General features: G+C 35.8%; 1 protein-coding gene across 1 annotated transcript in view; it reads left to right on the top strand.

Moving 5' to 3' along the window:
- Window positions 1-16617, top strand: part of Prkn (parkin RBR E3 ubiquitin protein ligase) — an 884626-nt gene that overhangs the window by 8096 nt on the left and 859913 nt on the right. The gene's annotated exons all lie outside the window — the stretch shown is intronic.

Below are 16617 nucleotides of genomic sequence, written 5' to 3'. Positions count from 1 at the left end.
ACTTCCTTAATAGATTGTCATTCTTTTCCAGTTCTTCATTGTACATAACTTTATTTGAAATACTTGATATCTGCAGGCAGTTTATGTCCAAAAGAATGCAAATTATGCAGCTAAAGTTAGGGAAGTGATTATGGTGTCACTTGGGATCAGGTGTATTAAAAGGATGCGTTTTTTTTTTCCTTCAAGAAACAATTCATGGTGGGAGTTGTGTCCCCTTAGTAGAACACTAGCTAATTAGTCAAAATGGCAGGTACTAAGTTTGAGTCCTTATTTTGGATCTCCCCCCCCCAAAAAAAAGATATCATGATAGAATGATAAACATTAATAGTATAGGACCAATACATATGTCTGAATAATTGAGAAAGGAATTAATTAAAAAGTATCATCACAACAGTCACCAGTAAATGAAAGTAGGCAGTATTAAGTGTCATTTATTTCTGTAAAACTATCAAATATATGCCCAAATTACTATGTTTGGTTTGTGAAATTATTTTTATGTTTGTGTTGTTCAAGATCTTTAGCATTAAGCATATGATATTTTGCAAATATCAAACAATAACATACATAGAGTAACTTTAGGAACGAATGAATGCATCATCGCTGAATGCATCCCTCAAACTGAATATACTTGAGTATGTAGATTTTAGTGGTAGCATTCTATAAGTAATTTCATAGGCTAACCTTATAGATAGTATTCTCAAAAAATAAGCTTTAGGACCATAATTCCATTGCCTTATAGTATCGTCTTTTTAATATTATATACATGAAAGCATAGCTAAGCTACTGTGTTAGTTTCCTGTTGCTGCTGAAACAAATGACAGGTTTGGTGCCCTAAAATAATACATAACTATCCTGTTGCAGTTCTTGAGGATAAAAGTCCAAAATGAATATTAAGCTGCAAAAAAAAAAAAAAATCAATGCACTAATAGAGCTGGTCCCGTCTGCAAGCTCCCTTGTCAACTGGGGAAGCTGTGGGAAATGGTTTGTTTCTGGCCCCATCATTAAACTCTGTGTCTATGGCCACAGTGCCTTCTTTACTGCAATCAAATCTCCCACTTCCTCCTTCTATAAGAACATTGTGGTTACATTTAGGGACCTCCAGGATAATACTTCATCTCCAGACCCATAGTGCAATCACTTCTGCACAGTTTCTGGTTTGGCATGTAAGAGAACATTCACAGGCTTCAGGGGCTAGGATGTGAACATTTGGAGGAGGCATTCTTCAGTTCATCATGGCTACCAGTAATGCTGCTTCATTTGAAAGCATGGTTGGTAAGTGTCTTGGGATGAAGGAAGGATGACAGACAGATGGCATACATTGAATTGACAGCAATACTACTTGATTTTTGCCCTTTTGGAGATCATTTAAAGGTAATGTAATATTGCTATAAAGAATTGTTTTGTCATTTATTTTTTCATGGACTAGTTGATGAAGGTGGCTAAGGACATAGCTTACTATTCAAGCTCCTTTTCCCAGGTGGTAAACGAACATGTGGATACACTCCTAGACTGAAATAGTGAATTACAGCTGGGTAATTTGATGTACCAGGTTGTTAATTTGTATCCTGTAGAGAGAAGGAAGCTTTGTTATATTTTTGACAGGAAATATGGCTTTATGTAACAATAGATGATCAGGCAAAGCATGAGCAAATAACTATTTTCTGATTTGAGAATTTACTATGAATATTAGACAGTTAATGCTCCTTTGGAATAGTTTTAACATTGTCTTGCCCTTTGTAAATAATAGCTAATCTGACTTGCCTGAAAGTTACACAGAATTTTTAAATAAAATCTAGTAAAGTTGAGAAGGACAAAAGAACGAAATCTTGTAGCTTAATTTGCTTCTCCATTTTTTTTTCTTTTTGAAAAGATAATCAGGCTTGGCACTAGTGGCTCATGCCTGTAATACCAGCTACTCAGGAGGCTGAGATCTGAGGGTTGAGGTTCAAAGCCAGCCTGGGCAGAAAAGTCCCTGTGAGACTCTCATCTCCAATAAATCACTCAAAACCTAGAAGTGGCTCAAATGGTACAGCACTAGCCTTGAGCACAAAGAGGCTCAGGAACAGTACCCAGGCCTTGAGTTCAAGTCCCACAGCTGATAACAACAATAAGAAAAAGAGAATCAGTATAGAATTTCGTTTAATAAGCAGGATTAGCTGAAACATTTGGATAAACATTACCTTACACATTACTAATGTAACTAGGAGAAGTCTAGAGGAAATATGGAATATATTTTTAAAAGAGTAGAATCTGATTTATGAAAAAAATCACGTTTATTGGCAAAATAAGCAAGAAAATATAAATCCAACTAATGTTTATTGAGACCCTCACTTTTAGGATCTGTAGTAGACAGGGCTGTGTAGCTAAATGAGGAAGAATGCCTACTAAGTACATTGTGTTCATGGGTAGGATAATGGTCAGTAGTAACCAAACTTAGAATGAAGTGTGTCCATGTGTGACATAGTAGAAGAATGTCTAGAACAGAAGCTTCATACTTGAGATGGATCTTTTAGAATTGAGTGATCTTTCTTTTTGCTGGAACTTGTGCTTGAACTTTTGAGCAGTGTCCTTTAGCTTTTCCTTTCACGGCTGGTAGGTATGTCAGTGCTTGAATCACAGCTGCACTTCTGGCTTTTGGTGGTTTATTGGACATGAGAGTTTCTCAGACTTTACCGCCTGGGCTGTTCTCAAACCACGATCCTCAGATCTCAGCCTCCTGAGTAGCTAAGTTTCCAGGCATGAGCCATAACACACAGAATGGTCTTTGACAGGCAGATAATGAATGTAGATTTAAAATGATGGATCCACTAGGAAGACAGGACGCCTGTTAGGCAGTGCTTGGGGAAGGTCAAAAGAAGGAGGTGGTGGGGCTGGGGATATGGCCTAGTGGCAAGAGTGCCTGCCTCGGATACACGAGGCCCTAGGTTCGATTCCCCAGCACCACATATACAGAAAACCGCCAGAAGCGGTGCTGTGGCTCAAGTGGCAGAGTGCTAGCCTTGAGCGAGAAGAAGCCAGGGACAGTGCTCAGGCCCTGAGTCCAAGGCCCAGGACTGGCAAAAAAAAAAGCAAACAAAAGAAGGAGGTGGTGGTGTGAAATCAGAGTGAAAAATGTGAAGGCTTCTCCACTGCCCTGAGGGTCCTCTACCTCGCTGGACTATTAACATTGCTCAGAGTAGTGAAGAATTACTTGGTTTTAATGCTGAGAAGATCCATGACCAGATTCATTTGAGAAAAGATGGTTCTAGCACTAAGGCCATTATAAATCTCACTTCGTTTTTCGTTTACATAGAAATTATGACTGTGCTAATTTATTCTATCCAACTTAATAAGGAGAAGCACATTTGTCACCAATAGACACCCTGTATTTGTTGAATTCTAAGGACCATTTGTGCAGAGGAAGCCAACTTCAGTGGCTGTAGCGGGCAGTGGGCCGTGGACAGATTAGCATGGCCTCATGAATTACACCTCTTCATTAGAGTAGGAAATTCCCATGCCTATATCTAAAAGGGAGAAGTAAATTCAAATTAAATTTTTTTTAAGTTGTCAGTAGCTAAACTAAAAACTGAGTGCAATACCTTGCTTTCCATTTAGAAGCTTTAAGCTGTTTGGGCAATTAGGCTGTACATTGGTGTAATCATAATAAACCCTTCAGAAGATATTGACAGACATTAAAGATTTGTTTATTTTTGATGGTTCTGGGGCTTGAACTCAGGGCCTGGGTGCTGTCCCTTAAGCTCTTTGTGTTCAAGGCTAGCACTCTACCACTTGAACCACAGTGCCACTTCTGGCTTTTTTTTGAGTATTTTATTAGAGATAAGAGTCTCACAGACTCTTCTACCCAGGCTGGCATTGAGCCACAATCCTCAGATCTCAGCTTCCTGTGTAGCTAGGATTACAGATGCGAGCCACTTGCACCCAGCTTAAAGATTATTTTGATAGAATTACTTTCATGGAACACATGAAAGGCATGTTTTCATTTTCATGTTGATATTGTGTGTTTTCTTGCCAGTCTCATTTTTGAGGGAAGAAGTGTGTTTGTACTTAAGAAATATTATTGGATGAGTAGAAGTAGAGGTTGATTGAGAGGAGACATTTATTTGTCTCTTATTTGTATTCTCCAATGTTTCTAGAAGAGTGTGTACTTTGTACATTGAAATGTATAGAGCAATTGCCTTGAAATGGGACCTTGTCTTAATTATCATTTGGTCTCTAAACCAGTAGAATTCCAGTAAATTTCAAGACAGATGAAAGAACTAATTAATAGGGAAGCAATTATATGTCCTGGTTTTGGTAAATACTAAATATATTCAAAATGTTTCATATTCTCAGTTGATTCATCAATTTTAAGAGATTGTCATCTGTAACATTTTTCTTTGAAAACATGGGAGCTAATGGAAGGATGATGGTACTTTTTTCTTTCTTTTTTCCATCTTCTCTGTTGCTTCTTCTTATTGCTGCTTCAGTGCTTGCACACAGAGAGAAGCTTTTAAATTATTTTAATTTAGGAATAAGCTGGGATTTCAAAGTGGTTATTCTATGCACAATATTTAGACTATAAATTACATGGATGCTTTGTCTCTTCTACCTTTAGCTTTTAACTTTACCTCAAATGTATTTTTTACTTCATTGGGGTCTGTATTTACTTGTTTCCTTAGTGTAGCTTTTCTCAGTGGAATACTCTCAGTAGAAACATATGCTCAAAGCTTCAGAGTAATTACAATATCACTAAAAGCTTCATAATCGCATTACTGAAACTAAATGTTTAAAAAATTTGATTTTCCTTGATTCAATCATTTCAATTTAATTCTAGGCTACCGCATGATTGATTGAGGAAACATGACAGGCCAAAGTCGAGAGACGTTTGTAATGCCTAAAGCCTTGTAGAGAAACTTTCAAGGCAATTTAATTTGGATAGAAATTTATTTTAATTATTCTGAGGTCTTTGTTTCCCCCTAAAGTGGTATAACATTTGTTTCCGTGCTTTTAGTGTTTGGCTAGCTCTGAGGGCATCCTCCAGCCCTCGTCTCCAGTGCTAGGCACCCCTCTCTCATCATTGCTTCTACACAGACCAGGTGAACTGGAACAAAGGCCAGGTCTAGCTTTTCTTATAAGCATCCTAAAGATACTCCTTCATGTTATTTAAAGGATGGTTTAAACACTTATATTTTTATTGAAAGTCCTGGGCACTTTTGAGATACTGGTTTCTGTTTACAGTAAGCAAGCACACCTACAGCAGTGTTCCTCATAATATAATAAAGGGATACACCAGCTCCATCACTTATCCACGAGGATGCAGAGCATTAGGAACAAACGTAGCTCCTTTTCTCCAGTTGCTCACAGTGGGTGGAGGAATGGTCATCCATCAAATTCATGTCTGGTTGTTCTGAAAAGTCATTTATTTTCATTTTTAACAAATTATGGAGACAAGTGAATATGAAATTACTTTCTGAAGCAATACAAATCTTTCCAATTTTCAGTATACTTTGTTTAAATTGCATGTTGCAAAGCAGTAAACTTAGAATATTTACTGATTACATTTGGTATCTAGTTAGTCAGCAGTATGGACATTGTATTGTGTGTATGTTTTGCAGATAATCATAGAAAAAGTACATGGTCACATTTGAGAACATTCATTAAAATTTTGAAGATGGATTTTGAACAATTTAATACTTGAATCTTGGAAGTAGTGCTGTTCCTTGAGCAAAAGAGCCCAAGGACAGTGCACAGGTCCAAGTTCAAGCTCCATGATTGACAAACGTTAAATAAATAAAACAAAAAGTAAATTCTTTATCTTCTTAGGATTTTTGACAAATGAAAATTAAAATCTTATGTTTCTCAACTCATTATTCTCTGGAATCTAACATAATATCTAGTTTTATAATATCTAGTTTTATAATAGCCTTCTCATCATTCTTCTACCTCCATTATGAAGGGTTTATTGTTTAGTTGACTTAACTTACTTTATAAGACAAGCTTGGAATTTAAAAATGTACACTGCTTATGACTAGTTAAATAGCCTGCCTTATCCACTTCCAATGGCATCCATGTCATAGCCCACATCATCTTTCCCACCAAAACCATTTTAATACAGCATCTCATGTTTTCAGTAGTTTTCCTACACACGTTAGTGAAGTAGTGGAAATATTTCCCCTTCACAGAGATTTCATTCTGGAGAAGGTGGAAGTGAAGCAGGGAAACAGTTTTATGTAGAGGTCCCATAAGATGGTTTAGTTAGATTCTAGATATAGGAAAGTATCCTAGTTTTGAAGTTTGTATCAGTGGTTTTTTACTGTTTACAGAATTTAGAAAGAGTTGATTACTTTTATGATATTTGTATGATTTAATATGTGGACATCAAGCATGTTCTGCCAGATGGTTGCCTCAACTTGCCTTTATGGAATATATCAACGATAGTTGAAGTTAGAAGTAAGCATAATGTGTGCGGAGTTTGACCCTACTTACAAACTAATAACTTCACTTATTTAACTATCAAGGATTTTGTCAGGAAATTCAAGTCTTATGGATCACATGCTTAGAACCTTGTTACTATCGTTCTGTAAATAATAAAAGCACCTTCATGTGTGCCCCGGTTTCCTTAGCCTTCAGATCCCACAGAGCAGAGCTGACATGACACAGCCCAGGTGGAAGCTATGCATGCGGTGAGTTTGCGCTGCAAATGACCAACACTGAGTTCAGAGCACTCACCATATTTATAGCAAGCAGTAAACAAACCTCTTTATTTGGTATAGATATTATCCCATTTTTAAAGATTATCAGATACATAAGCAGCCCTCAGAAATGGCCACATAACAACAGTAAGCAAACCTGATTTTTGTCTAGGAGGTAAAGATTGCCTCTAAGCAGTTGTGAGAAAAACTCAGGTAATAAGATGATCAATCACTTGACATCCTGGCATACACTATCAGATGTGTAGCATCAAAGAGACACAAGAAAAAAACATCTCTGACAGTTCTTTAACATCTGCTTGACTAAATTAGAGCAGGAAGACAGTGCTTTATTATGAAACTGCCCAAAGAAGCATTGGGCTAGTGGTTGAAACTGAACAGCAAAGGATATTTGGGTTTTTTTTCCTTTGAATTAGGATAGTAGATTTTTTCAAAAGCAGGGTAAATTCAGTGTAGAAAACAGAGATGAACTAGTTACATTTCACTTAATTCTTCACCATCGTTTAGAATTAGTACCAGGAAAGCCCTATTACACTGTTTCAAGGGAATCAGCTCCCTTGCCCATTTCCAGATTATTGGAAATGTAAAATTGCCTTGTGCTCTTGTTTGCTTCTCAGCTCAATAATACTTATGGAAATTGTATTTCATATTAACTTTTTAAAATGGTAATTAGAACAAAACTATGGTTTCTATTCTTATTATCTTTCCTTGCAGACTCTTCTCAATTTATTTGCTAGCTTAATTAGGGTATAAAATTCTGAAAGTTTCTAACTTAGATATGTATGTGGTTTAATCACAGTTTTTGAATATTCTTATTGTCAACATTGATTTCCTTGGGACAGAGCTGGACTGAGTCACTGGGGATGTAAAAAATTTAAATGTAGTAACAACTCATTAGATTTTCTAAAAAAAACTTTTAAGATATAATATTTGGGTTTTGTGTTTGCCTTTTCAGAGCAGTAAATAAAATATGAAAATTATTAAAATAAAAATAATTGATTTATTTGAGTTTTTTTCTTCCAGAAAGAATGTGTTTTCAAAATAGCAATGCTGTACGGCAGTGAAAACCAGTATTTGTGATATACTGCAAATTAATTCAAAAGTAACGGGGCAACATTTTTCAGTCCTTCATGTTGAATAATCCTCCTAAGAATATGTCCTTTTTTTCTTGTAATGGTAATTAAAGTAGATTAATCATATAACTTTTTATTTCTTTATTCTGAGTGTCTTTTATTCTCTAAGCATCACTCGTGTTTATTGAACAATATTGTAAGTATAAGCAGAAAAGTTAGGTTATCTTGAAGGGCAAGCCATTCTATAACTTAATTTAAAAACTTTTAATATGGGCTTAAAAGGAAATATTTATGCTTGTATATACTTAAAGGTGAGGTATCTAGATGCTTTTTTATAGTAAATTCAGTTATAGATTATTATGATTTTCTTTCCATAATTATTATTTATTTACTTCTTAGGAGGGTAGAACTCTGCTTTCCTAAAATTAGGAACATTTCCCTACCTCAAAAGTTTAAGAATTTTCTATGCATATCCAGCTATATTTCTTAAAGAAATAATTTGAGGTAGGAAATTTTTCCAAAAATTTTGATCCAAGGGTAAAATTATTTGGATCATTTTATTTTTAATTTTGCTGGAAAAATGAAAGAGAAGTTTTTAAAATTTAAATTCTATCAGTAGATTATCATCAGTATTATCAGTAGAATACTATTTGCTTCCTAATATATTTTCAAGTCTTTCTCATTATTGACACCTTTCTCTTTTTTTTTTTTTTTTTTTTTTTGGCCAGTCCTGGGCCTTGGACTCTGGGCCTGAGCACTGTCCCTGGCTTCTTCCCGCTCAAGGCTAGCACTCTGCCACTTGAGCCACAGCGCCGCTTCTGGCCGTTTTCTGTATATGTGGTGCTGGGGAATCGAACCTAGGGCCTCGTGTATCCGAGGCAGGCACTCTTGCCACTAGGCTATATCCCCAGCCCCTCTCTTTTTTTTTTTAATCACTGAGAATTCCTTTTACTTTTGCAAATAGGAGAGAATTGAAAGGGATAGCAACAACATTCAATGTTTACTGAGGGTTATTTTTTTTCTTACGTATTGTACCCAATTTATGCCATTCAAATTCTACAGCATCTTACCCCTACTCCCCTGCAGGAAACTGAAGTACCAGAGGTCAGCTGGCTCGTCCAAGTTTTGAGTAGGTAGGTCCAGACTGTGAGACATCAAAGAATGTGTACTTGAATTGCCCTGTCATCGAGCTCTGCCCTGTACTTACTTTCATTTGCCCCATCTCTTGTACCAGGTCTCATTTCCTAACAGAACTGTTCCTCTTGCCTCCTAAATCAGTTTAGAGGCTCAAACAGCAGATGAAGCTAAAAAGTTTCTTTGACTTATAACAATTTCCTCTAGAATTATCTTGTTGAAAGTAAACAGCCCATCTGGCTTCCTCTTTTCACAGAGTAGAACTCCTGAGTGAGCTTTGTGACTGATGCTGGCTGCATTCCATGCAGCGCGCCTGTTGGCCCTAAGCAAGATGAACACAATCTGTTTCTTCTATTTCTAATAAAGGAAGAGAGTGCCTTCATTTGCCTCTTTAATTCATGGCTTGAATTTTATGTCCACTTCCCCCAAACATTCAGGTAACTCTGGGACTACATAATATACACTTTTCAATACAAGGATAGCACAAAGAAATAACATTTAAACATGCATTTTAAAAACCAACCAAGAGATTGTTAGCTGTGTGACTCCCATTGATTACAAGGAGCTGGAGAGGAAGATTGGGAAAGCTGTGTTTCTTCTGCCCCATTCTCTTCCTGCTCTCTGAATAAATAGGGAGTGTTTAGCCTTCCTTGCCAGAATCCACAGGAGTCCAACAGCCATGCTCTGCACAACCTGAGCATTTACCTCTAAGTACCTTAATTTAGCTCCTGAGTTTACTTCTAAGGAGCAGCAGGCACTATCCCTCTAGCCCTGATAATTACCTTCCTACAGGGCCGACTGAGGATTACAGAATGGGGACTTAAAAATTGAACCTGAATTCTCCCTGGCCAAGAAAATAACTTGATTCTTTCTGTGTTATTGAGCATATAAGAATATTGCTAATTTTGTAGGTTGTTAAAAGCATTGTTTTAATTTTAACTTTTTTGGGGGGGCTGGGCTTCCAGAGATTATCATGTACTATCTTAATACTCTCTTGCCACAGCTGATAAATGTTTTCCAAATCTCATTATTTTTAGGAAAGAGTTCTTAAGAGTCAATTCCTTGGTGATATTGCTCTCCAAATGTCAATTTTCATATAGGCATATCTATATTTTATACTGGAGAATTTGTGTTCTTAAAGACTTCTGCCATGTTCTCCATGGAAAAAGGTACTTCTGATCAAAAGTACAAATCCTGCAAGGAGCAGGGTTGCAGGCTCAGAATATTTGGATAGGCCCTGCTTTCTTAAACTCACATCTCTGAATGTACCAGTGCAAGGAATTTTATGATATAGCTGCTTCTAAAACACTGTTCCCTGAGAAGGCCAAGGAGATTGTGAAGGGCATTATCTGAGAGAGATAGAAGGGAGGGTGCAGTTTGAGGAAACCTGACTCTTCAATTCTTGCCCTTGTTCTGTTTTCTCCAGTGCTCTCCACATCACACTTCAATATGCCATCACATACATTTAAAAAGTAGGAAGAGCCCAATGTGAGTAATAGTCCTGAAGTATGTTCCCATTTTAACATTTTAAATAGTTTTTCTTTTGCTATATAGCAAATTAAAAACAACAACAGAAAAGTTCTTACGAAGTTCTTAAAAATATGTCAGGCATATTTTTAACTTTGCCATGTTACATTTCTTAATATATATTTTTTCAAGATGCATCTCTAAACAGTTAGCAAGTACAGTACAGCTATTTGACTCAGTTTAAAACTGATTAATGAGAACTATTTGTTGTATATTTTTATAATTTAACTAACATAAAAAGTTCTGTTATAAATAACATGTGAGGTCCTATTGTTTTATAATTCAAAGATAACCATCTTTGAGTGGCTGCTATATTGCCATATCATGCTAGGCTCATTCATATATAATAATCAACATTCTTCACGAAGTAGGTAACATCATTCTTAATTCAAAGATGAACATACCAATGATTATTTTTTAATCTAGAGCACATTTTCATTTGTTAGTAAATAATTATGAAGTATTACAGCATTGAAATTTCTTAGTTGATTATGTTTTAAAAGCTCATGTTTAAGTTTCATGTTTGGAACTTGATGCATTTCTGTTAAAAAAAACATTTTAAAGGCATCAGTTTAGCAAAATATTTGAATGAACTTCTGACACCAGGTTTAAATATGAAAAATAGTTCTAGGATGGGTTCAGTTATTCATGGATCTAATTAGTTTATAGGAGACCCCCAGATGCTGATGCTGAAAATTTAGCTGACAATGATCTAGTTTAATTTCTGAGGCTCAGTCTCCTAAGGAGTTTCAGGGAGGTGGAGAGTGACAGCGTTTGTTCAAAGGGAAGGGATTTACATAAGTACAAGGCTGGGTTTCTACAGGAAGAACAGGATGGTTGTTTTCCAGTGTCACACTCCATGATGAACTTTGTGGCCGCAACCTGTAGTCCTCATGCCTGATAGCATAAACCCTTCTCTCCCAGATGGAGGCCATTGCCAGCTCTGGCTCTCTAATTTGTTTTTAGAGCAGAGGCTGCCATTCTCCTCACTTTACTCTCACTGTTTAACTCTGAGAATACTAGGTTATGGGCTTGCCTGCAAGTGCCAACTTTAAATTCCAAGTCTCATGTTTCTCTCCTGCTTGCTGATCTATCAGAGAAGGCCTTGTTATAAAGCAAATAGCCCTTCCACTGAACATTGGCAAGAAGGGTCTTATGTCAACTGTATTCCTAGCATTGGAGAGGGTACTGGCATTTAGTCCCACTCTTTAACATGTTGTATTGAGGAAAAATAATTTATTAGTGCAGTTGACAGCTAAAACAATGGCAATTCTGTAGAGATAATCTACATGGAAGAATAGACATTTCATCTATTTCATTCTACTGAGAATGTATTCTAGTTTTGCAATTACAATATTTAGAAATATTAATCTGTTTGGTCTTATACAATTTAAAAGTTAATTAAAGGTCAATTATCATGAATTAGAAACAAAGAATGAACAGAAAATATAAAAGTTCAGCATGGTAATGAAAATATTTTTGTAGTAATTTTTATATGAACTAAAAGTTTTATTAAAGTGGAGATTTATTTTATTGCATTGGTGTCTTCATTTGAGTCATTGACTATGAGGAGAACATTCAATATACTTTAAAAACAACCCTGTAGCTTAGTTTTACTTTTTTCTTTTAATGGAGATTATGATACTAAAGGTTGTCTTCCTGCAAATATATGGCAAGGTTCTTAGTCAATTAATAAAGTGCAAAATGAGGTTTTCCTATTAATTGGTAACCAGAATACTATCAAAAGCCACAGTGAAATCTTAAGTAAAAATTCCAAATATTATGTGAAAGTTGGCTCACTTAATTTTTACCTAAGTGACGTAAGGACCTGGCTTTTAGCATGCCTTTGTGCTTAAATCAATCCCCTTAGATATCAGTCAACAATGTGTGTGTAGTGGGGCCTGGTGCTGACACCGATTCATTAGGAAAGCTCATTTAAGGAGTTAAACATCTCTCACTTGTCAATGCTAGGGTAATTATACACTATTAATTCTCATGTCATTTCAGAAAGCACTATTTTAAAACTATTCATTTCATCATTCCTGAGAACTAGGATAAGGTAGACAGCCTGCTGTAAACCAATTTAAAATATGATTACATTGCTTTAGTCCTGCAATGCCGGAATCCGGAAGTTGATTTAATGTGAATATAGCTTTTGAAATGTTACTTACCTCATCTTAAGAGATGAATATGATTAGGCAGCCTTGAGAGGACAAAGCAGTTAATGTACAAGAAAGGAGCTTTAATTTATTCTGCCACTTGCAGAATCAAGGTGGTAAGTAGGAAGGGTTAGGGGAGAAAAACTGGAAATAGAAGTATTTTTTGCTCTTTTCTCTAAATGAAGCTTTTGAATGTTTCTGTTCCTTGCATATCATTAGTAGAGAATTAGTTATTTAAACTTCTTTACAGTGACCATTCATGAAGCAATTAGAATATGATTTTTTTCTAAATAGGAGAATTTGTTGCTCTAGCTATTTAAAGTTGCTACAAAGGAACAATTATATAAATAAGCCAAAGACAATATAACATGGAGGATAGGATATGTTTTTCCACTTTTCTATTGCTTGCAATTCATCAATAATGTCATTTTACATAAATGATAATTTATAAAATTTTGGTTCTTTGTTATTTCATCCCATATTTTAAAGACACACAAATTTATAGGTGGTATTTAGTTCTACAAAATATAATGCTACAGATTTTAGGTAGTTTGAGTTGATTTTTTTTTTTTTACTGCTTAGAAAATAGGAGATACATGGAAATGATTTACAAATGAAACTATTCCTTGTATGTAGTCATCAGCTTCCACTGGTTTTGTTTTGCTGTGTGTGTGTGTGTGTGTGTGTGTGTGTGTGTGTTTGTGTGTGTGTGTGTATTTCTGTTTTGAACTGGATAGTTTTTAAGTAATACTTTGCTAACCCCACAAATTCAGTTATAATCACATAATCAGTGCGTTGAGTATTGAGTCTGTTTGAGCATTACCCTAAACAAAAGATTCTTCACTGTTCATCAGTAATTGGTACTAAAGAAAGAAAATACATTTTATAAATTTAACCTTGGTATATCTGAATTGCTATTAGTCTTTAGATTTCAAAAGTCAGAATCACTGATTCTTTTTTTAAGCAAGATTTTGGTGATCTCTAAGGGATGCCAGAGCTGAGAGCCATGCTTTTAAAACAAAAATAATTCCTGACACAGACTATGCTATCTATGTTCTTGTATTTTATTTAGGGAGAAAAAAAAGCACAAAATAGCAAAGTACGACATATAGCACTTAGCAGAGGAAAATACAATACAGATTGGAGTGATGGGTTATTCACCAAAAGAGTGTAAGAGTGTATATTGAGTTGAACTTAAAGATGAAGAGCCTTTTTTTTTAATCGAGAAAAATGGAAACAATAGGAGTAAAGGATGTATCACTTGCTTAAGTACATGCTGTTAAAGACTGATGTTGAAAATGAGTCAATTTGAAGTAGATTTTAATGTATCAAATTTGCGAAGGAAAAAGACAGCAGAAGACAAGAATGAAAATGTTAATGTTTACTACCTACAATATACTTGTTATTTTTCTTGCGTTACAGAACTTTAATTCTCAAAATGTATTTCTATTTATCTATTTTGTAATCTCAATTTTGTAATTTTGGAAACTGAGCATCTCTTTGAAGGCCGTAAAACTGGGTGCGGGTGAAGTTGAGATGTAAATATTCATACCTTTGACTTACAAAAGTCTTTTCTATTTTCCTTCTGCTATTCCATAAACACTGCACACGAGGGATTGTCATGATGTTCATGCAAACAGAACATGCACACAGAACCCAGCATCCTTTTTTCCTAGTTTAAAATGAACCTCTTCTAACTTATTTTTCTTAATGGTTTCACCATTCTTTCCATCACTAGTGCTTAATACAGAGAGTGATTTTTTTCACTCCCCAGATTGTCTGTTCAATATGATGTTTGAATAAAAATCTAAGCAGATATGGATAAATAATATAACAAAACCTTTATTTTAATTATCTGCTCTTATAGTAAGACACTTTGGTGATCCGATAATTATACTACTTATATTGTACAACTTACTAGGTATTATATTTCAAGGAATTTATTCAGTTACTTAATTCTAGCCTCTTTGCATATTGTGTCATAATTTGGCATGTTTTGGTATGCTTTCTCCATCACCTTCTAATGCTTTGCCTATCTACCCACCAGTCAATATTTTTGTGCTGAACTACATTACCTAAGATGATTCAAAATATCTTGATGTATAAGATACCTGTAGTCTGTCTCTAGTCCTATTTCTAACAATACATGGCCTGTGCCAATCTTCACTTAATTCATGAGCCAGTCATGGTAGCACCTTAATATTTTCTAAGTGATTAGCAAAACTATTTTAATAAGAAATAAAGAATGCTACAAAGGAGGTCAGAGCACTCTTTCTATAAAACTCCAGCAAGAAGTGTGGTCTTATCAGTCCCACTCCAATTAAGAAGCCAGTTAGAGTAATAGAATAGATTCTAGGAGTTTCTCTGGGCTTAGTTAGGAGTTAAATTTAAGGGGTTCTGCTTGTGATAACTATAGGATTTCAACCTTATGGAACCCATTATCTCCCCCACCCAAAGACAAGGAGTGTACAACCTTGATATACTGCAAAAACAACTACTTGAAGTTATTGGAATGAAAAGAAAGGTGTGATATACACTCTGGCTTGGAAAAGGAGAGGTAGAGAACTATAGAAGGAAGTTCTCCTCTCTGTAGTTCTTTAGTTTGTGCGCACATGTAGTATTTCTGGCCTGAATCACTGGAAAAACATAGTTTTTCTGGCCAGGGAAAGCTACAAATTGATGCCATTTACCTTTGAGTCAATATCCTTAGGATTTGGCCCTAGTGCTCTTGCTCATGTGATGACTCTTGAACTCTATTAAGTACATAAGAGTTATAGACATGAAGACAAGCTCGGTGCCAGTGGCTCACGCCTGTAATCCTAACTACTCAGGAGGCTGAGATCTGAGGATTGTGGTTCAAAGCCAGCCTGGGCAGGACTGTCCATGAGACTCATTTCCAATTAACCACCAGAAAACAGGAAGGGTGTTGTGCCTCATGTAGTAGAGCACTTGCCTTGAGGTGAACTGGTGAGGGACAGCACCTAGGCCCAGAGTTTAAGCTCAGAGACAGACAAAAAAAAAAAAAAAAGACAAAGAGTAAGTCAGGAAAGGTTGCCAACTAGCCTACTTAATCCCTTGTAAGTGATCAATCCTTTTCATACCCAGTGACTTCTGCTTGCATTTTATTAACAAGAATTGTACTATATGGACATCCTTGGCTATCAGTGAAGTTGGGAAATGTACTTTTTAAAATTTAGATACATTGTCACCCTTAATATTGTCAGAGTTCTTTTTAAAAGTATGAAAGTAAGGATACATTGATTGACGAAGACTAGCAGGATTTGCTAAGATAGGACCCCTTAGATATATGAATCCTCTTCTAGACTATACAGTCACATGTTCTGAGATCTTCAGGGAAAAAAGATCTTAGGGAAGACAAACTTCCCTTTCACATAAGCACAGGCTGTTATTAAACATGTATGGACCTAAATTTAAATTCCCAGAGAATCTCCGGGGATGGCTGTACTCAAGGGAAACAAGGGAGGTCATCTTGTGTGGCATCTTCTGTGTCCGTCATAGCTCACAGGGTGTTTTCATGAACTCTTTGCATCTAACATGCCTTACACTGTGATATAAAGTTGCTTATCCAATTGTATGTAATCAGAAGAAATGAAGTGAGACCTCAGATTTTTATTTGTATTCTTTTGGGTTATTTATTTATTTATTTTTTGGCCAGTCCTGGGCCTTGGACTCAGGGCCTGAGTACTGTACCTGGCTTCTTTTTGCTCAAGGCTAGCACTCTACCACTTGAGCCACAGCGCCACCTCTGGTCGTTTTCTATATATGTGGTGCTGAGGAATCGAACCCAGGTCTTCATGTATATGAGGCAAGCACTCTTGCCACGAGGCCATATTCCCAGCCCCTGATTTTTATTTGTAATAAGCATTCTTTCCCACAAGAAATAGTATTTTCAGATTATTGTTAATCTACTGAAAATGTTTAGTTATATAAAATTGATTCCGTAAAATTATTTAGTAGCTTTTGAATTTTTCATGAAGTTTGATTGAGCTTCAACAAAATTTTAATCTGTTGTTT

This window comes from Perognathus longimembris, chromosome 9, assembly GCF_023159225.1.
Source record: "Perognathus longimembris pacificus isolate PPM17 chromosome 9, ASM2315922v1, whole genome shotgun sequence".
NCBI lineage: Eukaryota > Metazoa > Chordata > Mammalia > Rodentia > Heteromyidae > Perognathus > Perognathus longimembris.
This window is presented reverse-complemented; position numbering and strand designations above follow the sequence as displayed.